The sequence below is a fragment of the Phacochoerus africanus genome, chromosome 2 (genome assembly GCF_016906955.1).
Source record: "Phacochoerus africanus isolate WHEZ1 chromosome 2, ROS_Pafr_v1, whole genome shotgun sequence".
Lineage (NCBI taxonomy): Eukaryota > Metazoa > Chordata > Mammalia > Artiodactyla > Suidae > Phacochoerus > Phacochoerus africanus.
In genome coordinates, this window is record NC_062545.1 from 83,482,787 (window position 1) to 83,509,541 (window position 26,755).

A 26,755-nucleotide genomic window follows, 5' to 3' on the forward strand; every position below is an offset into this window, starting at 1 on the left:
TATACAGTAGGCCCTCTTTATTTTGTATATAGCAGTGTGTATATGTTAATCCCAACCTCCTAATTTATCCCCACCCCCACACATTTCCCCTTTGGTAACCATAAGTTTGGTTGTGAAGTCTTTGAGTCTGTTCCTGTTTTGTAAAGTTCTTTGCTATCATTTTTTTAGATTCCACATATTAGTGGTCTCATATGATAATTCGTCTTTGACTTCACTTAGTGTGATAATTTCTAGGCCTATCCATGTTGGTGCAAATGGGAGTATTTTGTTCTTTATTATGGCTGAGTAATATTCCATTTTATATTTGTACCACGTTTTCTTTAGCCAATCCATGGAGAGGATCTTTTTCTTTTTTTTTCTTTTTTTTTTGGGGGGGGGGCACACCTGCAGCATATGGAGGTTCCCAGGCCAGGGGTCAAATCAGAGCTGTAGCTGTTGGCCTACACCACAGCCCACAACAATGCTGGATCCTTAACTCACTAAGTGAGACCAGGGATCGAACCTGCATCCTCATGGATGCTAGTTAGATTCTCTTCCACTGAGCCATGATGAGAACTCCGAGAGGACATTTTTCGAAGTAACAATAAAAGAATTTCCTTGGATATAGGTTTTCAGATTGAAAGGGTCCATCGCTTATCAAGTACAATGAGTGAAAAATACTTCATATCTAGTATATCCATTGTGAAATTTCAGAATAACAGAAATAGAATTCCAAAAGCTTCCAGAGAGGAAAAAACAGACGTGGATACAAGGATTCTGAATCAGAGGGTAATCAGAAGTGTATCAGCTCTCTCAACAATGCTGCAAACTAGAAGAAAATCTTCAAAGTTCCAGGGGAAAATTATTTCCTTTTTACTTGCAGATTCATGTCTGTCTGTTCCCATTTCTGCCAATTCTTGACCCAGTTAAACAATCATTCAAGTGTGAGGATAAAGTTATTTTAGACCTACGAAGTCACACAGAAAAATCTTCTACCCATGCAACTTTTCTCCTGACCATGATCCAGTAATTTGGAGGCATAAACTAAGAATTTCATGAAATGAGGTCCAAGAGAAAGCAAAGGGAGTTGCAGAGATGCAGCTCTAAGTTCAGCCTAGTGAATGAACTGACTAGATTGAAAGGGGCGCATGGAGAGATCCAGGGGCTTCGTTTTTGGTTCGTTTGTCAGGGTGGACTGTTTGAAATTTCACAAGAAGCATTTCATAGAGTTGTTGGGGGAGGGGTTCTAAAAATGCATCCCCATTTCAAATAAAAGCAAGCAAATGAAGAGGGGGCAGAGTGGGCAGTAACTCTAGGGGGAAACGGAAAGCACAAGAGAAGGAGTGTAATCATGGGGCATGTCATGGCTCAGCAATGAATGATATTTATATGTGTAGATTATGATATAATAATGAAAACATGACATAGGGATTTAACTAAAAATGGGGATATAACTATGAGGAAGGTGAGGGAGCAAGATGGGTATTTTGAGAGAGCTAGGACCCTCCCAACCACAACAGGAAGTCAATAGGTATTTAAGGTGTTGTGAATTAAGAGAGTAAAAACATCATTACTTAGAAATAAGGAGGTAAATGACAGGAAGAAACTGCTGGTGGTAAAAGTGGGTCCCTGAGAATGGAGACTAGAAAGGTAGTTGAGTGCAAGGTGTTTTTTGTTTAAGCTATGTGTGTGCCTTTGTTATAGATTGATTTGACGGGATAATTTTTGAATTTCTACCAGGTGGAAACTTGTAAGCTGTGGTTGATCTGAGGATGTTAAACATGACTAAAAACCTTATTTTACCCTAGGAAATTCCAAAGGGGATGAATATAATTAAATATACATTTATAAGTATAACCTAGATTATAATCTGTAATTATAAATTGTATTATGATCTTTATATATGAAGCCTATGACTGAATGACCACAGATACAAACTGAACTGTTCAAAGAAGTTGCCACTAGCCATATGTGTGTATTTAAATTAATTAGCATGAAATAATATTGAAGTTAAGTTTTCATTTTCACTAGCCATATTTTAAGAGCTCAAGAGCTGCATGTAGCTAGAGGCTACCATATTGGACAATGCATTTGTGGAACAGCATCATAGAAATTTCTGTTGGACAGTCCTGCCTTAGACCATCCATGGGTCCTGAATCATAGAGGAGCAAAGTCTAGTTATATATTTGTTTTCACATTTGGGGTGGGGGAACCCAATGAAGTAGGAATTTGTATAGACACTGCATGATGTTGGAAGCAGCTACTGAGCAGTTACTCTACATTTATAAGGAAAATCTGAATTCCCACATATGCTGGAAACTCAGAGGATGAAATTTGTTCTCCAGCACTTTTTCTTGAATGGCGAGGCTGCTTCTCCTTGTGATACAATTGCCAGTGAGCTAGGCTGAAGCCCCATCTATAAAAAAGGAGACACTTTAGTAAAAGCTCATCTTTCCTCTTGTTGAGGAAGGTTGGACGCAAAGAGTGAGGTGGGCCCAGGTGAGATTAAAAAGGCTATCCCTTGGTTTTAGTCTTACTGAAAGATTGGACCAGTCTCCCATCTATGTCAGAATCTCCAGGTGCATGAAGGTGGTAGTGCTGGTTCAGGTTCAGTTGGCCTGTGTGCATTTATGTATGTGTGTATTTGTGTTCTTGAGGGATGGGATGTCAGAGCTGTTAATAAAACAGATTGCTGGCTCCCTCTCTGCACCTAATGAGTTGGAATCTCTGGTGGTCAGGATAAGAAATTTTTTTTTTTTGGTTTTGTTTTCTCAATCTTTTTAGGGCCACACCTATGGCATATGGAGTTTCCCAGGCTAGAGGTCACATCGGCGCTACAGCTGGCGGCTTATGCTACAGCCACAGCAACATAGGATCCAAGCTGCATCTGCAGCCTACACCACAGCTCACAGCAATGCTGGATCCTTAAGCCACTGAGTGAGGCTAGGAATGGAAACTGCATCCTCATGGATCCTAGTCAGATTCATTTCCTCTGAGGCATGACAGGAACTCCAAGAAATCTGTGTTTTTAATTGAAGTTTCGTTGGTTTACAGTATTAGTTTCAGGTGTGCAGCAAAGTGATTTGGTTATATTTTTTCAGATTATTTTTCGTTATAGGTTCGTACAAGATACTGAATATAGGACCCTGTGCTATAGAGTAAATCCTTGTTCCTTACCTGTTTTATGCATAGCAGTTTGTATCTGTTAACCCCATACTGCTAATTATCCCTCCTCCCTTACTTTCCCCTTTGGTAACCATAAGTCTGTTTTCTATGTCTGTGGATCTATTTGTATTCTGCATATAGATTCATTTGTAGTATTTTTTTTTAAATTCCACATATAAGTGAAATCATAAAATATTTGTCTTTCTCAGTATGATGATTTCTATCCCCATCCATGTTGCTACAAATGGCATTATTTCTTTTTTATGACTGAATAATATTCCATTGTATGTGTATAATACATCTTAAGCCAATTGTCTGCTGATGAGCACTTGGGTTGTTTTCATGTCTTCGCTATTGTAAATAGTGCTATAATGAACATTGTGGTGCATGTGTCTTTTCAAATTAGAGTTTTCATCTTTCTGAGTGTATATCCACGCATGAGATTCCTGAATTATATGGTAGTTCTACTTTTAATTTTTCAAGGACCCTCCATAATTTTCTCCATAGTGGTTGTGTCAATTTACATTCCACCAATAGTGTAGGAGGGCTCCCTTCTCCCCATGCCCTCTCCAGCATTTGTTATTTGTAGACTTTTTAATGATGGCCATTCTGTCTAGTGTGGGGTGATAACTCATTGTGATCTTGATTTGAAAGAAATCCATATTTTTAAACAAACTCCCCAGGCAAATCTTGATATATTAAAATTTGAGGATATTTGCATTGTTGAGGGTCTATGCTAGCTTCTTGTTGAAAAGAAACTAAAAGTTACTGTCAGACTCAATTGAATTGAGTTTATAATAAAATACTTGGCCTTTAATGCTTAGTAAAATGTATCTTATACTTGTTCTTGTGTATCTTAAGCTTTTTCTATTAAAAACTCTATTAAAACAGTCTTCTAAGAATAAACTACCTATTTAAGTATCAATGGAAACTTAACTATAAAGTATGACATCCAGAGAAAATAGACATTAAGATTTTTAAAAATAAACACCTACCACTTTAGAGATTGTAAAAGGTTTTGCCTTTAGGATAGAAGTTAACATATAACTTTGGGACATACTCATCCTTTTATTCTGCTCCTAGGACAAATCATCTTCTTGGGCAAAGCCCTGCCTTATCTTGGGAAGTGTGGGGTGGAATGTTATGGCTTAGAAAGTGCCTGAAGTTTTATGTTCACTAGATGGGTAGGATGAAGGGGTATCTCACAATGATCCAACATATAGGATAAAGCAATCTAATACCTTGTCTTTGGGATTTAAACTTATTAAAACCTATGCGGTGGAGTGAGGGAAAGTGCCACCAAAGCCATATCATGGGAGAGGACAACAGAGCCCCTAAGAGGAATCTTACCATCAGAGAGAAGGCTAGTTAATCCTGGCAGCACATTGGACCCAGGCCTGGTTGTCACTTGGATGTGTCTTAGAGGAAATGGATTCTAATGGAAGAACTTTAAAACTAAAATCTATGATACTAGTGCCAGGGCATTTTCAAATTGGGTAGTTTGATTTGGGTGTAACCAGAAAAACGGAGCGTTTTCTTTCAGTTTTCAGGAAGCATAAGTGAGTTTGCAGCTATTAGTCCTGAAAGGTATAAACACATATGGTGGGGGAGTATGGCCGTTGGTGATTCATTCGGGCCCATCTATTGGGAAGAACAGCAGAGAGGGGCCAGCTCTGAGGCTGTGGACTTCTGACAGGTGGTTATTATGAGGAAAATTCCTAGGCAGGGTAAGGAAACTTGGGGTCCTTTGGTACAAGTGAACACAAAGTAAATACTCAATTAATTTTTTTTGTTTTTGTTTTTTTTTTCGGTCTTTTTGTCTTTTTAGGGCTGCACCCGAGACATATGGACATTCCCAGGCTAGGGGTCCAATCGGAGCTGTAGCTGCCAGCCTACGCCAAAGCCATAGCAACTCAGGATCCGAGCTATAGCTTGCGGCAACGCCGGATTCTTAACCCACTGTGTGAGGCCAGGGATCGAACCCACATTCTCATGGATCCTAGTCAGGTTCGTTAACCACCAAGCCATGGTGGGAACTCCTCAATTAATGTTGAATTAGTAAAAGTACACTGGTATGCAGATATGTGATGGTATAATGGGTAAAAACAAGGGATATGACCATTGCAAAATTTAGTTGAACAGAATAAAGCTTTTAAGAGATTGACCCATAGAGTAAATTGGCCAAGAGAATTGATGGTATATAGTTGACAAAGTAATAGAAGGGACAGAAGAAGGAATTCAAGTGTTCATAAATATTTTAGGCTTTGCAGGCCATAGGCCTTTTGTTGTAACTTTTTAATTCTGCAGTTAGAGGGCAAAAGAGCCATAGACTCTTAAGGGGATAAGCATGGTTGAGTTTCGACAAATACTTCTTTTTTATAAGTGTTTAAAAAATAAAAGTAAAAATCATTCATAGTTTATAGGTAGTACAAAAACATGTGGCACTGTTCACCGCCCTGTGTTCTAAACAGGCAAAGACCAAGAGACTGAATTTTCAAGCGGTTCAAAACCAATCACAGGGCTTCTCCATTTGCCTAATCTCCTCTTCCAGAAGCTATCAAGTAATACCGGACAGAAATTCAGATTTCTTCCCCAGGCTACCAGAAATGGAGTGATGAGGGCTAAGTAGGGGAAAATCATGATAATCAACATTTTTTTTAATTAAAAAAAAAGGCAGAAGAAAGGATACAGGGGCTTTGCTAACTATTGCAGCCACAGTCACATATCTCAAAGGGTAACTTGGTCCTCTCACGTTTAAGGTATGGAATTAGGGTTCAGTCAAATGACAATCAAGAGAATAAAATGAATTGAAGGGCTGTATCTCAGTATTTGCTTTGCTTTAAATTTCACTTCAGGTGATCAGCTTATGAAGAAACCACTATGATTATAATTATTCTTTGAGAGTAATGTACATAATGTGGCGAGACAAGAGATGTGAATTTGAGCTCTAGCCCTAGCAATCAGCTATATGGCTTTGGAGGTACTTTGACCTTTCCAGAGCTCTGGTTTTCTCTTCTTCAGGATTAGGGGTTTGACTCTATCATTTGTAAAGTGACTTATTGATCTAAAATTCAGTGTACAAATATCTTTAAAATGTTCAACCTAAAGTACACACAAAATGGCAGGCTCTCTTTAAGAATGTTTGGGGATATGAATATATTGAAAATGGGAAAACAGGAGTTCCCATCGTGGCTCAGTGGTTAACGAATCCGACTAGGAACCATGAGGTTGCGTGTTCGATCCCTGGCCTGCTCAGTGGGCTAAGGATCCGGCGTTGCCGTGAGCTGTGGTGTATGTCGCAGACACGACTCAGATCCTGCGTTGTTGTGGCTCTGGTGTAGGCCGGCAGCTACAGCTCCGATTTGACCCCTAGCCTGAGAACATCCATATGCCTCAGGAGTGGCCCTAGAAATGGCAAAAAAAAAAGGAAAACAAACAACTAAAAAAGGGGCCAAGGAGGAAGAAACAGTGGAGGTACAAGGGGGAGAAACTAGACTTCTCTGATGGAACTTTAGTTTGTAACCTTTGTTTAGCTTTATAACCTTTGTTTAGCTTTATTTAGATTTGGAACCATGTGCATATCTTACATAATTCTAAAGGAAAATATTAGAAAAGCATTCTCAAAAAATTGAAAGCCAGTGAACCAATTTATAGAGTTGGTGACATAATAGAAACAAATACAAGTAACTATAAAACTAAGTAATTTGAGTTTTATACATCCTAGTAGAATATATCCTAAGGACAAAAAGAACTTAAGTTTAAAAACTGTTTTTAGGAAGTTCCCTTGTGGCGCAGTGGGTTAAAGATCTGGCATTTCTGCTGCTGTGGCACAGATCACAACTGTGGCCCAAGTTTGATCCCTGGCCTGGGAACCTCCAAATGATGTGAGTGCAGCAAAACAAAACAAAAACTGTTTTTAATAAGCATATTGTCAGTGGTAATTTTTTAAATTTTTAAGTCTTTCTGAAGTATAGTTGATATACAAGTTTGTGATAATTCCTACTGTTACAACAAAGTGATTCAGTTATACATGTACACACATCCATTCTCTTTCAGATTCTTTTCCCACATAGATGATCATAGAATATTGGGGAGAGTTCTCTGTGCTATACAGCAGGTACCCACTGGCCAATCATTCCATATACCTCAGTTGCATATGCTAATCCCAAACCCCAGTCCATCCTAACCACCTGTCCCCTTTGATAACCATAAGTTTGCTTTCAAAGTATGTGAGTCTGTTTTCTGTTCTGCAAATAAGTTCATTTGCATCCTTTTAAAAATTTTTTTTCAGATTCCACATATAGGTGATATCCTATGATGATTGTCTTTCACTTTCTGACTTACTTCACTTAATATGATAATATCTAGGTCCATTCATGTTGCTACAAATGACATTATTTCATTCTTTTTTACGGCTGAGTAATATTCCATTGTATATATAAACCATGTCTTCTTTATCCTCTGTTGATGGGCATTTAGGTTGATTCCATGTCTTGGCTATTGTAAATAGTGCTACAATGAACATTTGGGGTACATGTATCCTTTTGGATTATGGTTTTCTCCAGATAGATACCCAGGAGTGGAATTGCTGGATCATATGGGTAGCTCTATTTTTAGTTTTTTGAGAACCTCCATACTGTTTTCTATAGCGGTTGTGCCAAATTATATTCCAACCAACAGTAAGAGATTCCCTTGTCTCCACACCTTCTCCAGCATTTAGTGTTCATAGACTTTTTAGTAATGGCCATTCTGGCTGATTTAAGTTGGTACCTCACAGTAGTTTTGATTTGCATGTCTCTAATAATTAGCAATGTTGAGCACTTTTTTCGTGTGTTTTTTGGCCATCTGTATGTCTTCTTTGAAAAAATATCCATTTAGATCTTCTGCCCATTTTTGATTTTTTTAACTGTTGAGCTGCAGGAGGTGTTTATATTTTGGAGATTAATCCTTGTCAGTCATTTTCATTTGCTAATTTTGGTATTTTAATCCTGAGTCTTATGTGGGTATATATAACATGTGTTACTGGGAAGTGAAATTTTCAACCTGGGAGAAAAGAGATGCGGTTATCAGGCTGATTAAGCACAAATGGTGTAGATCAGAATTAATTGAAGTGACCAGTATAAAATCATGATACATTCCATCCTTAAAAATGCTTTCCCCACTTCTGTTACTGAAAAGGTCTAGAGACAACTGCCTACCCAGTAACACACAAAGCGCTCACATTGGAGCAAGATTTGCCTTCCCAGAGAGGGACATCTTGGCATCTGGGTTCATGGAATCTCTGGTCCACCTCTGTGTGGATGGGATCTCAAGGAAACAAGAGTCTGGCTGAAGAGTCATCCAGAAGGAACTTGTGTTTCAAGGGGAATAGGATCCTTAGTGCCTGTGGAGTGACCCTTGGGCAGGAAACTAGTGGAAGTCAAGGCCAGAATTGGAGGAGGGTATGTGTGTGATGGGCTGTGATGGGCTGTGATGGGCTAGTGAGAGCCAAGGTGGGGCTGATCCAGCAGGGAAAATCCTAGAGCTTTGGCCCAGTTGAGAGGGAAGAGACATCCTGGAAAGCTAATCCCTAGCAGGAGCAATGGAAACCAGACTTCCATGGGAGGCAGGGGCAGACTAACCTCACCTTAGCAGCCTCCACAAACAGCTCATAGTCAAGTACATGGGAAGGGAGCCAAGACTCCCTTCCCAAGCAAGATTGTGAGGTTATCTGAGCCACACTCTTTGCCTGCACACCCAGATGTAGTCTTGGAGCAGAAGAGGAGAGAGCTTCACTTTCCTGACTTATATAAGCCAAGTCTGAGTTCCTGATGGACACATTTCGAATAGCAGGATCAAAGTTATTGAATGAGACCAAACAATTTGATCCCTCCCTGCAACTCAGTGGATGATTCTCATGAGCAAGATCAATTATAGAGGAAATAATAGCCTCATAATTTATTTTGTGAATCTGAATTGTAAATAAAATTTTCATCTCACTGCATACTTTATGATCATTAAATAATTTTCCTTCTTTTTGGCTGTTTTTCCCTTAAATAAAATGTTATTATCTACCTTACCAGCTAGCTGAAATGCACATACACACATTTTGTGTGTCTAGTTTCTTGTATTTATAGTAATACGTCACAGCAGGAAGGGACTAGGGATGTGCCCTCAAGGCTTGCAAAGTCAAATGGCCACAAGGACCCAGATAGGTGAGCATGGAAATGTCTAAATCCCACTGGGTGGGACTCTTCAAGCTGGACAGTCCCTGCCCTGTCTGCAAAGAGGAAGCTATGGGGTTGTCAGATTTTATAAGAAAGTTGGAAGCCTAAACTTGCAACTGAAACCTTTTCTTTTTTTTAATATTGGCAGTTAGATAAAAACCAAGACCCCACTATGAGAGCCCAACATTACATGCCTTTAGGCCAGATTTAACTCAAGGGACTTGGATTTATAACTTCGGATTTAGCCCAGTTAAAGGCACTTAGCATGTGACAAACTGAGGCCCAGAATGCCTGACTTGCCCAATTATTCAGTCATATTTTAACTGCCTTAAAGATTGTTTTTTTAAAAATTGTCTTAGTTATTTGTGATAGGTAATATGTAACATAGTTCAAAATTCAAAAGGGAGGAATTCCCTCTGTAGTACAGTGGGTTAAGAATCTGACTGCAGCAGCTCAGCTCACTATGGAGGTGGGGGTCTGATACCTAGCCCTGTGTAGTAGGTTAAAGGATCTGGTGTTGCTGCAGTTTAGATTCAATCTCTGGCCCAGGAACTTCCATGTGCCATGAGTGCAGCCATAAAAAAAAATTCAAAAGGGATATGATATATAAAATTACTCAATACCTAGATTAGCAACCAATGTTACCAGTTGCTTGTATATTTTTTCAAAGACACTCTATGCAACACACCTATGCTCTTTTTTTTTTTTTTTGGTAAAATTTTATTTATAGAAGTCCTTAGTAGATGATGTGATCATTTTTGTAGAAAACCAAAAATAATCTATGATGATAATGTATTAGAAATAGTAGGTGAATTGACCAAAGTGGGTGGATATATGGTGGTTATATAAAAGTCAGCTGCATTTCTTTACACCAGCAACAAATACCTGGAAAATATCTGGCAAGTATCAGAAAATATCAAGTATTCAGGAAATAATGTAGTAAAAAGATAGGCAATATCTCTAAGGAAAACTATAAAATGGATATTAAATTATAATGAAGACTGTAAATGAGGCATTAAGATATGAATGAAGAGAGAAATTGTCCATGGGTGGAAAATTCATTATCAGGAATCACTTCTCCTCCAATCAATTCCATCTAATTCTAATCAAATATCAATAGATTCTTTTCATGATCACATAAGCTAATTCTTTCACACATTATGAGGCAAATTCATCAGCTTTTTTGGTGATTTTGGTGAAGTATTTGTGCCTTAATGAATAAAGCTAGCTTGTGTTCTTTTTTCTCTTTATATGTTTCTGAGGGACATATTTATAATATCTATTCATCTCACATCTAGATTTAAGCATCTGGTTAAATAACAAAGGCCTGGAACTCATGTTCAACTCATGTTAATTTGTCCAGTTTTACCTTCCATAAATTACCAACTTGAGGGTGGTGAAAACTCTAGGCAGTTGTGTTCCCTCTTCCATGTTTCCTAGAAATCTTTTTGGTCTGCGTATGGAGTTATTGGTCTTAACATCCCAACAAAATTTTGGGTGGGTCCACTCTGCTTCTGCATGGTGGGTGTAGCAGTTCAAAGTATATTGATGCAGCTTTGATGCTATTGTTACTTGATTTAATTTTGTTTTCGCATTCTGTATACAATTATGAACAGGAATTGTGGTAATGCATATTCAAAGGTGTGACTCTCAGATAAGTTTTTTGTCTCTATCTTGGGCTAGAGTGCTAGCTCCAGAAAATGGCCTCAGTGGTAATGGGGTGATATTGCCACTGTAGATGGAATGAAGTAAGTGGCCTTGGGACCTGAAGGAGAAGGTGGGTAGAAAGCCCCAGCTGATGGTGGGATGCACAGATACCCAGTTATGTTGTATTGCAATATGAAATAATTTTAAAAGCCAAAGTATTTTATCTTTTGCTATTAAATGTTAATAACAAAAATTAAATAGCACTGTTCACAATAGCCAAGACATGGAAACAACCTAAATGTCCATCAATGAATGATTGGATTAAGAAGGAGATCCTGGAGTTCCCGTAGTGGTGCAGTGGTTAACGGATCCGACTAGGAACCATGAGGTTGCGGGTTCGGTCCCTGCCCTTGCTCAGTGGGTTAACGATCCAGCGTTGCCGTGAGCTGTGGTGTAGGTTGCAGACGCGGCTCGGATCCCACATTGCTGTGGCTCTGGCGTAGGCCGGTGGCTACAGCTCCGATTTGACCCCTAGCCTGGGAACCTCCATATGCCGCGGGAGTGGCCCAAGAAATAGCAACAACAACAACAAAGACAAAAAAAAAAGACAAAAAAAAAAAAAAGGAGATCCTGCTGAGCAGCATTGAGAACTATGTCTAGATACTCATATTGCAACAGAACAAAGGGTGGGGGAAAAATGTATACATGTAAGGATAACTTGATCCCCTTGCTGTACAGTGGGGAAAAAAATTATAAAAAAAATTTGTATATATACACAATGGAATACTACTCAACCATAAAAAACAACAAAATAGTGCCATTTGTAGCAACATGGATGGAACTAGAGAATCTCATACTAAGTGAAGTAAGTCAGAGAAAGGCAATACCATATGATATCACTTATATCTGGAATCTAATAGGGCACAAAGAAACCTTTCCACAGAAAGGAAACTCATGGACTTGGAGAACAAACTTGTGGTTGCCAAGGGAGAGGGGAGAGGGGGTGGGATGGACTGAGAATTTGTAGTTAATAGATGCAAACTATTGCCTTTGAAATGGGTAAGCAATGAGATCCTGCTATATAGCACTGGGAACTATCTAGTCACTTGTGATGGAGGATAATGTGAGGAAAAAGAATGTATGTATATATGTATGTGAGACTGGGTTTCTTTACTGTAGAAAATTGACAGAACACTAAACCAGCTATAATGGGAAAAATAAAAATCATTTTAGAAAACTAAATATGTTAATTTGGAATTTATCACTTCATTAATATGAGAGATTTCATTTACTTTTTAAATAAGCTACTTTTTATTGAAATATATTTGATATACAATATTCTGATTCTGCTAGTTACAGGTGTACTACATAGCGATTTGATATTTCCATGTATTATGAAACCATCACCACAATGTCTAGTAACCCTCTGTCCTCATATGATCAATATGCTTATTCCAGCATTATTGATCATATTCCTTATGCTGTATGTTATAGTCCCTAAAAGTTACTTTTCTAAGTGTTAAAAACATGGGTTCCAAGTAATGTGAATAATATGATCCTATGGAAAAAAAACTTTGTTCAAATTTATGAGCGTATGTGGAAGTATACCAAAGATACCTTTTGAGAAGTGTGGAATTGATGAGGACTACACTGGGCAGATGATTAATTTTTATTTATGTATGTGTTTATTATATGCTTTGTTAAAATGAGTGTTTTACTTATGTAAATAAAAAGGCAATAGATTTAAGATGAAAAATCCTTTTTCAACATTTTATTATAAACGTTTCAAGTATATCAAAAGTTGAAAGAATTTTCAGTGAATATGTTTATCTGCTATAAGTCCACTTCTTTTTTTATGTTATAGTTGATTTACAATATTGTCAATCCTGCTGTATAGCAAAGTCACTTGGTCATACGTATTAATACATTCTTTTTTCAGTATTTTCCATCATGGTGTAGTTCAGGAGATGGATAGAATTCCCTGTGCTATACAGTAGGATCTTGTGTTTTATACATTCTAGATGTAATAGTTTGCATCTACTAACCCCAAACTCCATCTCCATCCCACTTCCTCCTCTCTCCCTCCTGGCAACCACAAGTCTGTTGTCCATGTCTGTGAGTCTGTTTCTGTTTTGTACATAGGTTCATTTGTGCCATAGCGTAGATTCTGCATATAAATAATATCATACATTTGTCTTTTTCTGACTTATTCACTTAGCATGAGAATATCTAGTTGCATCCATGTTGCTGCAAATGGCATCATTTTGTTCTTTTTTATGGCTGAGTAGTATTCCATGGTATATATGTACATGTCTTCTTAACCCATTCACTTGTTGAAGGACATTTAGGTTGTTTCCATGTCTTAGGTATTGTGAATAGTTCTTCTATAAACATGTAGATGCATGTATCTTTTTGAATTGTAGTTTTGTCTGGATATATGCTCAGGTATGGGATTGCTGGATCATATATGGTAGCTCTTAATTTTCTGAGGAATTTCCTTACTGTTTTCCATAGTGGCTGCACCAATTTCCATTCCCACCAACAGCATAGGAGGGTTCCCTCTTCTTCACACCACCTCCAGCATTTGTATTTGTAGACTTATTAGTGATGGCCATTCTGACTAGTGTGAGGTGGTACCTCATTGTAGCTTTGATTCACATTTCTCTAGTAATTAGTAATGTTGAGCATTTTTTTTCATGTGCCTTCTGGCCACTGGAGAAATGTCTGTTTAGATCTTCCACCCAGTTTTGGATTGGGTTGTTTATTTTTTTCCTATTGAGTTGTATGAGTTCTTTGTATATTTTGGAGTTTAAGCCATTGTCAGCTGCATTGTTTGAAAATAATTTTTTCCATTCTGTAGGTTGTCTTTTTATTTTTTTATGGTTTTCTTTACTGTGCAAAAGCTTGTAAGTTTGATTAGGTCCCATATATTTCTGTGTTTATTTCTATTGCCTTGGGGGACTAACTTAAGAAAACATTGTGTAATTTGTGTCAGAGACTGTTTTAGCTATGTTTTGAGAGTTTTATAGTGTCATGTCTTATGTTTAAGTCATTTCGAGTTTCTTTCTGTGATGGTGTGAGGGTGTGCTGTAGTTTCATTGATTTACATGCAGCTGTCCAATTTTCCCAACACCGCTTGCTGAAGACTTTTTTCCCATTTTATGTTTTTGCTTCTTCTGTCAAAAATTAATTGACTGTAGGTCCCTGGGTTTATTTCTGGGCTCTCTATTCTGTTCCATTGATCCGTATAGCTGTTTTTGTGCCAATACCATGCTGTTTTGATTACGTAGCTTTGTAGTATAATCTGAGTCCTAGAGTTATGCCTCCTGCTCCCCCTGCCCCATCAGGATTGCTTTGACAATTCTCGGTTTTTTTGTTTGCATATAAATTTTTGGATTGTTTGTTCCAGTTCTGTAAAAAATATCATGAGTAATTTTATAGGGATTGCATTAAATATGTACATTGCTTTGGGTAGTATGACCATTTTAATAATTTATAATCCAGGAGCATGGGATATCTTTCCATTTCTTTGTATCCTTTTTAATTTCCTTGATTATTCTCAGTATGTAAGTCTTTCACTCCCTTGCTCAAATTTATTCCCAGGTATTTGATTTTAGGGGGTGCAATTTTAAAAGGTATTTTTCACATTCCCTTTCTGATAAATGCAACTGACCTCAGAGTGCAACGATTTCAGAATATTAATCTTTTATCATGATACGTTACTGAATATGTTTTTGAGATCTAGTAGTTTTTATGTGGACTCCTTAGAGTTTTCTATATATAGTATCATGCCATCTGCATACAGTGACAATTTTACTTCTTTTCTTCCAGTTTGATTGCTTTTATTTATTTTGATTGCTATGGCTAGGACTTCCAATACTATGTTGAATAAAAGTGGTGAGTGTAGTCATCCTTGTCTTGTTTCAGATTTTAGTGGGAAGGCTTTCAGCTTTTCTCTATTGAGTTCTATATTGGCTATGGGTTTGTCATAAATGGCTTTTCTTCTGTTGAGATGTTTACTCTATACTGACTTTGGTAAGGGTTTTTATCATGAATGGATGTTGAATTTTGTCAAATGCTTTTTCTCTGTCCTTTGAGATGATCATTTGGCTTTTTACTTTTGCCAATATGGTGTATTACATTGACTTGTGTATGTTGAATCATCCTAGTGAACTTGGGATGAATCTTACTTGGTTGTGGTGTATGATCGTTTTTGTGTTTCGTTGGATTTGGTTGGCTAAAATTATGTTGAAAATTTTGCATCTATAGCCATTAAACCTATTAGCCTATAATTTTCTCGTTTAGTAGTATCTTTGGTTTTGGCATTAGGTTGGCTTCATAGAATGTCTTTGGAAGTGTTACCTCTTTTTGAATCTTTTAGGAGAGTTTGAAAACAATAGGTATCTTTTTTGTATGTTTGGTAGTATTTGCCTGTGAAGTCATCTGGTCCTGCACTTTTGTTCGTAGGGAGGTTTTTTTTTTTTTTAATTACATAATTCTATTTCATTTCTAAAGATTTGTCTGTTCAAATTATCTATTTCCTCTTGATTCAGTTTTGATAGACTCTGTTTCTAAAAAGTTCATTTCTTCTAGGTTTTCAAATTTGTCAGCATATAATTGTTCATAGTATCTCTTAAGGTTTTTTGTATTTCTGCAGTATCAGTTGAGATTTCTTTTTCCTTTCATATTTTGTTTATTCCACCTTATTTCTATTTCATTTTTCTTTTTTTTTCTTCCTTTTGTCTTTTTAGGGCCATACCTGTGGCATATGTAAGTTCCCAGGCTAGGGGTTGAATCAGAGCTGCAGCTGCCAGCTGATACCACAGCCATAGTAACACCAGATCCAAGCCACATCTGTGACCTGCACCACAGCTTGCAGCAACGCTGGATCCTTTAACCCACTGAGTGAGGCCAGGGATTGAATCCACATCTTCATGGATACTAGTAAAATTCTTAACCTGCTGAGCCACAAGAACTCCAAGTCCATATTACTTCTTGATGCATTTCAAAATAAACTGTGGATACTGCCCTCCTGAGTAATTAAGCATACATATCACTACTTAGAATTCTGTATTTACTTACAATTTTTTGCAATGATTATTTAATTATAAAAGTAATACATTTTCATCATAGAAAACTGGAAATTACACAAAATTTTACAATTTTATCAGCTAGTATTTATATCAGGTGTTATACTCTGTATATAAACTCTGTATAAAAATATCTTGTTTAATCCTTTCCCAAACTCTAAAAAATTGCATTATCCCCATTTTACAGATAAGGAATCTGTCAACAAGTTGCTACAGTTCCCACAGCAGCAGAGTTAGAATGTTCATCAAGCATATCACAGACCTTCCCACTTAACTACCTGCCACCCTTCTAACCTTGACTCCATTCCTCCTCACTCTGAGATAACCACTGTTGACTCTTCTCCAGACCGTCTTCTAGATGTTTGTGTTTCCACGAATGTATTTTTCTACAAAAATGTGTTTACATGTTGTGTATTGCTTTGTAACTAGCTTTTTTCCCATGTTTTCTAACCTTCCTCCAATATCTTATTAATGGCTGCAGAGCATACTGCTAAGGGTCTGTGCAATATTTTATAACTTCCTTATTACTGAATATTTTCCAGTTTTTTATCAACTCTGAGGACACAAGTCTTTATGTATATTACTAATTACATCCTTAGAATCACAAATAGAATCACTGGATCAGATTCTGTATAGCTTCTACTTTTTTCCCCTGATCAAATCTGACACATGTTTTATTTTTTCATTTTTTGGCTACACCCATGGCATGTTGAAAGTTCCCCAGTGAGGGATTGAAACCATGCCCAGGCAGTAACCAGAGCTATAGCAGTGACAAAGCCAGATCCCTAGCCCAATGAGCCACCAGGGAATTCCATGACACAGGTTTTGTTTATGTAAGCAGTCATAGGCCAGCATCGGACTGCCAGTGGCTCTGTTTGAAGGGGGCAATTGGTATCACATCTTCTTGGTCCACCATTGGGAATTGTTCTGAAACTTATTTTGGTTATGTATTGGGGCATATGTGTGTATGTTATTTCCAAATTTCTAAATTTCTATTTGAGAAATTGTTTTTATCAAACTACTCCCACCAGTTGTATATTTATGACCAGCAGCTCTCTGCATATCCTAGCCAATGCTGACACCAAGTATGCAATTAAAAACGCTTTTCTAGTTAGATAAACAAAAGCATATATGCTTTGTTTGGTATTCCTTTGATTCTTGAGGGTGGAACCTGTGTTCCCATATTTATTCACCATTTAGTTTTCTCCTTTCAGATACCGCTTGCTCATGTTCACACAGTACATTTTTAAGTCAGTCTCTTGAAGAAGAATTTCAGCCTATTTGATGTTAAAGTCTATGTTAAGACTGAAATTTTATTTTTTTACACAGAATTTAACTTTTTGAGAAATGCTGTTAAAGACAGCCACACTGGCACTACCTCAGTGACAGCAGCAAGGTTTATGTTTTCCTCTTGGTGACAAGATAAATTTCTGTGAGCTTGCTGTGAAGGAATGAAGGATTTTAGAATTCGTTTATACAGAGCTTCCCTTTTGACCCACGTGCCTGTGGACATCGGGCTGGGCTGAGCACAAGGACAGAGGGTTGGCTAATTGAGTGGTTGGCTTTGAAGCAACACATAACTCTAGAGTGCCCTTCAGAGTGCCCAGAGAATGCTCAACTGGCAATGGAAACCACCCTGGGTGAGGAGAGGAAGACTGTGTCTGGGCAAAGAAGCAGTAATGGAATTCAAGAGCAGGAAGGAGAAAGCTGGTAGCTGAGCTTCACCTTCTCTGATTAGTAATCCTCACCTCTTCCATCTGCCACACTTGACCATGAGGAAAATCAAGATCGTGTCACCTGTTGGGCCCTGAGTCCTCTTTCCACACTGATGGGGTGACCCAATGGCTCTTATGGGGTGTGAGGTCTCACAGGGCAGTTGAACCTCACAGTAAGTACATTTGGTCAGAATTCACTTAGTCTCAATTATGCTCATTCTCCCTGGAAGTTTAATGGTGAAACACAAGTTATGGGAGAAAAGAGATAGAAAGAAATGACATAGAGAACAGACTTGTGGTTGCTGAGGGCGAGGGGGAGGGAGTGGTCTGGTCTGGGAGTTGGGGGTTAGTAGACGGAAACCATTACATTCAGAATGGATAAGCAATGAGATCCTGCTGTATAGCACAGGGAACTATATCCAATCTCTTGGGATAGACCATGATGGAAAATATACGAAAAGGGATGTATATTAAGAAAAGGAATGTATAAGTATGTAAGATTGGGTCACTTTACAGCAGAGATTGGCACAACATTGTAAATCGACTATACTTTTACAAAAAAAGTCAAAAGAAAAAATTTTAGATGTTAATACTTACATATTATGGGTGATGATATTTTTGCTCCTTTCTGTTTTTCTTTTATTGCATAAATATGTAAAGGAAATATTAATAAATTGAATTTTAAAATCCCCCCAACAGTGAGATTCTGTCCTGCTTAGTTAGGCTCAAGAAACAGGAAATCCACTTGTTTGTAAGCATGCCATGAACAGAAGTTGAAGCCTATGAGGGCACATTATTCAATACTAGTAATTTAAGCTTTTATAGAAAAGGCGGCAGTTTAGTAGCAGGCAGAAATTAGAGCCAGGACCCAGCCTTCCAGGTCCCCACATCTGTGTGTAGAATGTATGATGGGCTGTCAGAGGTATCAAGGCTGAGATTTTCTCCAATCCAGCCTGGCCCTTTGCTTAGACACTTAATCTCAGTGAGTGTGGATTTATTTTTTCTTGATAATTCCACTGTAAGTTTCTAGAAGGAGAGATTACACAAAGGGAAATTTGCATAAAGTGATGTCAGGATTTTCCCTTGTCCCTGGTCCTAGGAAGGATGGCACTCAGGTTGAAGTGAAAAGCTGATCCCTCCAGTGAGCTGGCTGGCATCTGAGCAGAGGGGACCGAAGTGTTAAATGTTCTTGAAGTGGGCATGAAAAAGTTCTCGAACTGAAAAATGGTACCTTTGTCTCTTTTGTTAGCTTGAAATTCTTGGCATGTTCATTAGTCTATAAAAAGGGCCTTGCCAATGTCATAAGGCAAGTTCTAAAAGCCTCAGGCTTTTAAACTTGAAGTAGTACAGTGAAGGACAGACCTCACACAGAATGTTCACCATGTATCACAAAAAGTGACAAAAGTTGATTAATTACTTATATTAAAACTAATTTGTAGTGATGGTATTAACATTCAGAAGCCAGCTCTTTCCTCCAGCTTGCTTCTCCTGGTTGGGAACTGCTCTTCCTTCTTTGTTCATTTCTTAAAGGAACCCTCTTGAGGTGTTTTGTTTTTTTTTTTTTTTTGGTAAACTTTATTCCCCAAGGACTATAAATATCTGAGGTTCACTTATCTAATTAAGATTTCCTTCTTGACAGAGGTGCTTAAAGAATTCAGCAAAAATAAGTTACATGTTTGAATTGATATCTAAAATTACTTAAAAAAAAGGCAGTTTCCTTTCTTGGGCAGGATGTTTGCAACAATTCCTTTAAGCAGAACATATTAAGAACATGACCTAATATTAATCTTATTCTCTTCCTCCAAATTTTTGTCTCTTTAGGACCACACCTGTGGCTTGTGGAGATTCCCAGGCTAGGGTTCGAATTGGAACTGTAGCTGCTGGCCTATACCACAGCCACAGCAATACAGGATCCAAGAACTGTCTGCCACCTACACCACAGCTCATGGCAACACCGGATCCTTAACCACTGAGCAAGGCCAGGGATTGAACCTACTTCCTCATGGATACCCAAACAATTTGGGTTTGTTAGCAGTGAAGCCACTGCAGGAACTCCTCTTTCTCCAAATTCTAATCAAGTGATTCTACTTAAGAAGAGAGAGTCTTCTTGCTGTATGAGTTACCAACAGGAGTTCTCTTTGCAAAAATTATCTTTCATACATGCTCAAACTTAAAAATATATATCATGGTATCTTAATTATAATTAAAAGCAATTATTTTTACATCTTTTTTCATTTTTTTAAAGTTTCATTGAAGTATAGTTGATTTACAATGTTGTGATCCTTTCTGCTGTACAAAAAAGTGATTCTGTTAAACATATACACACATCCATTCTCTTACAGATTCTTTTCCCACATAGGTGATCACAGAATATTGGGTAGAGTTCTCTGTGCTATACAGCAGGTCCCCCTTGGTCAATCATTCCATATACCTCAGTGTGCATATGGCAATCCCAAACCCCTAGTCCATCCCTCCCCCCACCACCTGTCCCCTTTGGTGACCATAAATTTGTTTTTAATGTCTGAGTCTGTTTCTGTTCTACAAATAAGTTCATTTGTCTTTTTTTTTTTAGATTGCACATTTAAGTGATAACATTTTTGCCTTTTCACTAACTTCATTTAATATGATAATTTCTATGTCCATCCACATTTCTGTAAAAGCCATTATTCTTTGTTATTGCTGCATAGTATTCCATTGTATATATGTACCACATCCTCTTTATCCCTTCCTCTGTGGATGGACATTTTTGCTTCTGTGACTTGGCTATTGTTTTTTCACCTCTTGATGAAGGCCTTTGTGTTTCTGGTACGAGCTAGATGCAGTGTGGAACCTCTTATGCGCGCCAGCTGCCTGGGGCAGCAGGAACCCTGCATAAATAGATAGCATGGAGAGCTAAGAACTCTATTGTACCAGTTCTTTTTTTGCTCATTGGCCACAACTTGCTGTATTTCATTGAGCAGAATTTTCCAAATGTGTTCTGTGAAACACTGGTCCCAAAGTAGGCACAGATATTGCAGAATAGGCCCTTGTTCTTTGCATCCTTTGCAAAGATTTTCTCCCATTCTTTGAGTTGTCTTTTCTTTTTTTTAATGGTTTCCTTTGCTGTGCAAAAGCTTGCCAGTTTGAATGTGTCCCCCCCCCACCTACCTGCTTTAGTTTTTATTTCTATTGCCTTGGGAGACTGACCTAAGAAAACATTTATACAATTAATGTCAGAGAATGTTTTAGCTATGTTCTCTTTTAAGAGTTTTATGATGTCATATCTTATGTCTAAGTCTTTAAACCATTTTGAGTTTATTTTTGTGCATGGTGTGAGGGTGTGTCCTAGTTTCATTGATTTACATGCAGCTGTCCGGTTTTTCCAGCACTACTTGCTGAAGAGACTATCTTTTTCCCATTTTATGTTCTAGCTTCCTTTGTTGAAGATTAATTGACCTTAGGTGTCTTGGGTTTATTTCTGGGTTCTCTATTCTGATCCATTGGTCTGTATATCTGTTTCTGTACCAGTACCACGTTGTCTTTATTACTGTAGCTTGGTAATATTCTCTGAAGTCTGGGAGAGTTATTCCTCTTGCTTCATTTTTTCCCCTCAGAATTGCTTTAGTTTCATATGAATTTTTGGATTATTCTAGTTCTGTGAAAAATATCATGGTTAAGTAACTTGACAGGGATCATATTAAATCTGTAGATTATCATGGATAGTATGGCCATTTTAACAACATTAATTCTTCCAATCCAGAGCATGAGATATCTTACCATTTCTCTGAATCCTATTTTCCTTGATTAATGTTTTACAGTTTTCAGTGTATAAGTCTTTTCACCTCCTTGGTCAGGTTTATTTCTAAGTATTTAATTTTTGGGAGTGTTATTTTAAAAGGTATTTTTTAATGTTCATTTTCTAATATTTCATTGTTAGATAGAAAATGCAACTAATTGTTCAATGTTAATTTTGTATCATACTACTTTGCTGAATTTGACCAGTTCAGGTAGTTTTTGTGTGAAGTCCTTAGATTTTCTACGTATAATATCATGTCATCTGCATAGAGTGACAATTTTCTCTCTTCTCTTCCAGTTTTGATACCTTTTATTTCTTTTGTTTTTCTGATTGCTATGGCCAGGACCTCCAATGCTGTGTTGTTGAATAAAAGTGAGGAGAGTGGGTGTGTCTTTGTCTTGTTCCAGATTTTAGCAGGAAGGCTTTCTCAGTTTTTCTTCACTGAGCATTATTATATATTGGTTGTGGATTTGTCATAATGATTTTTATTATGTTGAGATGTTTCCTCTATACCCAGTTTGGAAAGAGTTTTTATTATGAATTGATGTTGAACTTTGTCAATGCTTTTTCTACATCTATTGAGATAATCATGTGGTTTACTTTTCTTTGTTAATGTGGTGTGTGATGTTGATTGATCTGCATATGTCGAACTATCCTTGTGAACTTGAAATGAATCCCTCTTGATCATGGTGCATTATCTTTTTTATGTGTTGGACTTGCTCGGCTAAAATTTGTTGAGAATTTTTGCATCTATATTCATCAAAGATATTGGCCTATAATTTTCTTTTTTTGTAGTATCTTTTTCTGGTTTTGGAAATAGGGCGATGGTGGCTTCATAGAATGTCTTTGGGAGTGTTTTTTTCTTCTTAAACCTTTTGGAAAAGTGTAAGGATGGGTACACATTCTTCTTTGTATGTTTTTGTAGAATTTTCCTGTGAAGCCATCTGCTCCTGGGCTTTTGTCTGTAGAGAATGTTTTTATTACATATTCAATTTCATTTCTAGTGATGAGTTTGTTCAAATGATCTGTTTCTTTTTGGTTCAGTTTTGGTGGGCTGTGTAAGTTTCTAAAAAGTTGTCCATTTTTTCTAGGTTATCAAATTTTTGGCATATATTTGTTCATAGCAGTGTCTCTTTTTTTTTTGGTATTTCTGTAGTATCCATTGAGATTTCTCCTTGTTCATTTCTTATTTTTGTTTTTTTGGGTTCTCTCTCTTCTTGATGAGTCTGGTCAGGGGTTTTTCAATTTTGTTTATACTTTCAGAGAACCAGCTCTTGGTTTTATTGATTTTTTTTTTCTTTTTGTGTTTTGAATCTCTGTTTTATTGATTTCCTCTGATCTTTATGATTTCCTCCTTTCTGCTGACTTTAGGTTTTGTTTGTTCTTTTTCTAACTCTTATAGGTTATAGGTTAGATTGTTGCTTTGAGATTTTTCTTATTTTTTGCGGAAGGCCTGTATCACCATGAACTTCTAAGAACTGTGTTTGCAGCATCCCATAGATTTCAATGGTTGTTTTCTTGTTGTCATTTGTCTTGAGGTATTTAATTTCCCTTTTGATTTCCTTATTCAACCATTGATATTTTAGTAGCATGTTGTTTGTTCTACATGTAGCCTGCTTTTTTCTCATTTCCTTTCCTGTGGTTGATTTCTAGTTTCATGCCATTGTGGTCAGAGAGAATGCTTGAAGTAATTTCTATGCTCTTAAATTTCTTGAGGTTAGGAGTGGCCACATAACTGAAGCACAAAACTAGAGTATATTCCATGTGCACTTGAAAAGAATGTATATTCTGGTTTTTTGTTGTTGTTCTTATTGCGTTTTTTTTTTTTTGGATGTAGTATCCTGAAACTATAAATTATATCTAACTGTTCTATTGTATCATTTCAGATCTCTTTTGCTTTATTGATTTTCTTTTTAGAGGGTTTGTCCATTGATGTGAGTGGAATGTTAAATTCTCCTACTGTTATTGCATTTCCATCAATTTCTCCTTTTATATCTGTTAGTGTTTGTATTTGGGTCTCCTGTATTAGGGCATATGTAATGACAAGTGTAATATCCTCTTCTTGAATTGATACTTTTACCATTAAATAATGTCCTTTACCATAAAGCCTTTGTTTTAAAGTCTGTTTTGTCTCATATGAGTATTGTAACTCCCACTTTCCTGTCATTTTCATTTGCATGAAATATCTTTTTCCATCCAATTTTCAATTTATATATGTCCTTTGCCCTAAGGTGAGTCTCTTGTGGGCAGCATATTGAAGGGTCTTGTTTTTTTATCCAGTCAGTCACTTGGTCTTTTGATTGGAATATTCAGTTCATTGACATTTAAGGTAATTATTGATAGGTATGTATTTATTTCCATTTTAAACCTTGTTTTCCAATTGAGTCTTTGTTTCTTTCCCTTCTGTTGGTTGGATGATTTTATTTTATGCTTGTATCCTTTTCCTTTTGGTTTTTGTGTGTATTGTTTGATTTTGATTTGTGGTTGCCATTTTTCAGGTACATTAACCCCTTCCTATAACTGCTTGCTTTAGACTAATGCTCAAATAGGCTCAGACACTTTCTAAAGAAGAGTCTACATTTCTCACTCTTCCCACATTTTATGATTTTGATGTTCTTTTTTACATCTTCATATTTATCCTTTTGTTGTTCCCTGTGTTTATCATTGCTTTCGCACACAGTTGTTTTTTTTTTCTTTTGATCTGTATACTGGCTTATTTATTAACTTTGCAATTATGATTTCCTCCATCTTATATCTTCTTTCTTTCCTATTTAGGAGAGATCTTTCAATATTTCTTTTAGAATGGGTTTAGTATTACTGTATTCTTTTTGTTTTTGTTGGAGAAATTTTTTATTTTAGGTAATAATCTTGCTGAGATTTTTTCCCTTTTAGAACTTTGACTATATATTACCATTCTCTTCTGCCCTGGAGCTTTCCTGTAGGAAAACCAGCTGATAGCCTTATGGGGATTCCCTTATAATTAACTCTTTGCTTTTCAACTTGTTTGGGACCCTCTGTGCTTCCTGTATCTGAATATGTTTCTTTAGATTTGGAAAGTTTTCAAACATAATTTCTTCAAATATATTTTCTATCTCCTTTTATTTTCTTTCTCCTTCTGGAATCCCTGTTATGCAAAGACTGGCCCACTTTACATTATCCCATAGATCTCTTATATTGCTTTCATTTTTTTCCCATTTGGTTTTCTGTCTACCTTTATGATTTGGTGATTTCCATTATTCTATCTTCCAAGCCACTAATTTCTTCCTCTGCATTATTTCTTCTGCTGTTCAATGCCTTTAACTAAGCTTTTGTCTCTACAAATTAACTTTCTAATTTTTCTTGGTTCCTTATAGTTTCTAGTTCTTATTTGAAATAATCCGCATTACTGTTGATATCTGTTCTTAATTCCTTCAGTATTTTCATTACTTCCTTTTTGAATTCCATGTGTATTTGACTTCAGAGATCTGTTTCATTGTTTGCTCCTTTAGGGGAATTCTCTTTTCTTTTAACTGGGAGTGGTTCCTATACTTATTAATTTTGCTTATATCTTTTCTTATTCTGTGAGTTTAGGCAAAACAATTTTTTACTGTAGTTTTGGAGAGCTATTTATATTGGGAGTGTCCCTGGATAGCTTGTGAGGGCTTACCGTTTTCTGGTGTTTTTTTTTTGTTTTTTGTTTTTTTGTAATGAGGGCTGCTTTTGGTTTGGATGCTTGCTGTCTCTCTTTCCTCAGCACGTGCAGGAGATTATCCCCTTGATAGAGGATGTGCAGGTGTATGGCCTGTTAGTGCTTCCAGGGAGGTGGGGTTGATGGTCAGCACCTGTAGCTTAGTGCCTAGTTTCTGGGCCCTTGGTAGTGGTGAGGACCCATGGGGAGGTGGGGGTGCAGGCTACTCCTGGTTGTGGTATCCTGGGCAGTGGCAATGATCCTCATGGAGTTGGGGGTGGCACCCAGAGCCCTTGGCAATGGTAAAGGCATTCCCAGGGAAACGAAGGAAATGGTTGGTGCTTGGTTGCAGGTTACCCCCATGGGCTGTGACCCCTGAGGTGACTGGGGCTATGCGGGTTGCCCATACACAGGACCCCTATTGATGGAGGGCTGAGCCCGCCTCCGGAGTCTGAGATGACTGCAGTGATTTGCACCCACCCCTTGTAGCCTGCACAAGAGGTTCCCTGACACCTGAGAGCCCCTGCATGCACAAAGAAAGATATGGTTGTCCCACCCCTCCTTCTCTGTCCATCTCCAACAATGGTACCTTGGTTCTCCTGCAGGCCCAGTCCTCCTCCCAGGTTCCCTTAGCTGTGGTGCTCCACTCTCTAGCCCATAGTGTATGTACCACTCACTCCCTAGCCCTTCAGGCTGTTTCCACACTACCATCCCTAATCCTCTCCCTGGAACTGACCCCTGAAGCCTTGATTCTCAATGCCCAGCCCCTGCCTGAGTGTCTCAAGGCTGTGGCCTGATCTCACCATCAGTTAGGTGTCCTCCCAAGTTGCACATTCCTTTCCTCTCTCACAGCTCCCTCCCAGGAGTGCTGGTCCCATCCTGATTCCTTTTTTTCTGTTCTGTCTCTTTTTGTTTTCCTTTTGTTCTACCTAGTTATGTGGAGGGTTTTTTTTTTGTCATTTTGGGGGGTCTGAGGTCTTCTGCCAGCATTCAGTAAATGTTCTGTGTGAACTCTTGTACATGTAAATGGGGTTGTTGCTGTCATGTTTGTGGGAGAAGATGAACATCACATCTTACTCCTCTGCCATCTTGATCCTGCCTCCAAAAAATTTTGATCAGAGGAAATATAAAATCAGATCCACCTTTTGGAAAATTCCAACTTCATGCCTAGCATATTTGACACAGAATGTATCATTTTTTAAACACATTCCTTGTTTATATGACAGCTGTTTTCAGTAATAATTTTTTTATTCTTTGTATTTTAAAAGTTAAAAATCTAAAAAGAATAAATTTCACTTTTAAACATTCAAATATTTGTTACATATTAAGTATTTTATAAAATCATGTATGAACTAAAATTTACACTTACTAAACAGTGCTTTTTTTTGCACTATTTATACTAAAGTATTACATACAAATCTAAACATCAACTGGTAACACAGAATGACAAAGTTGAGGTAACACAAGTTCTGTTTATCCGTCTTTATAATCCCCATACTATCATCATGGAG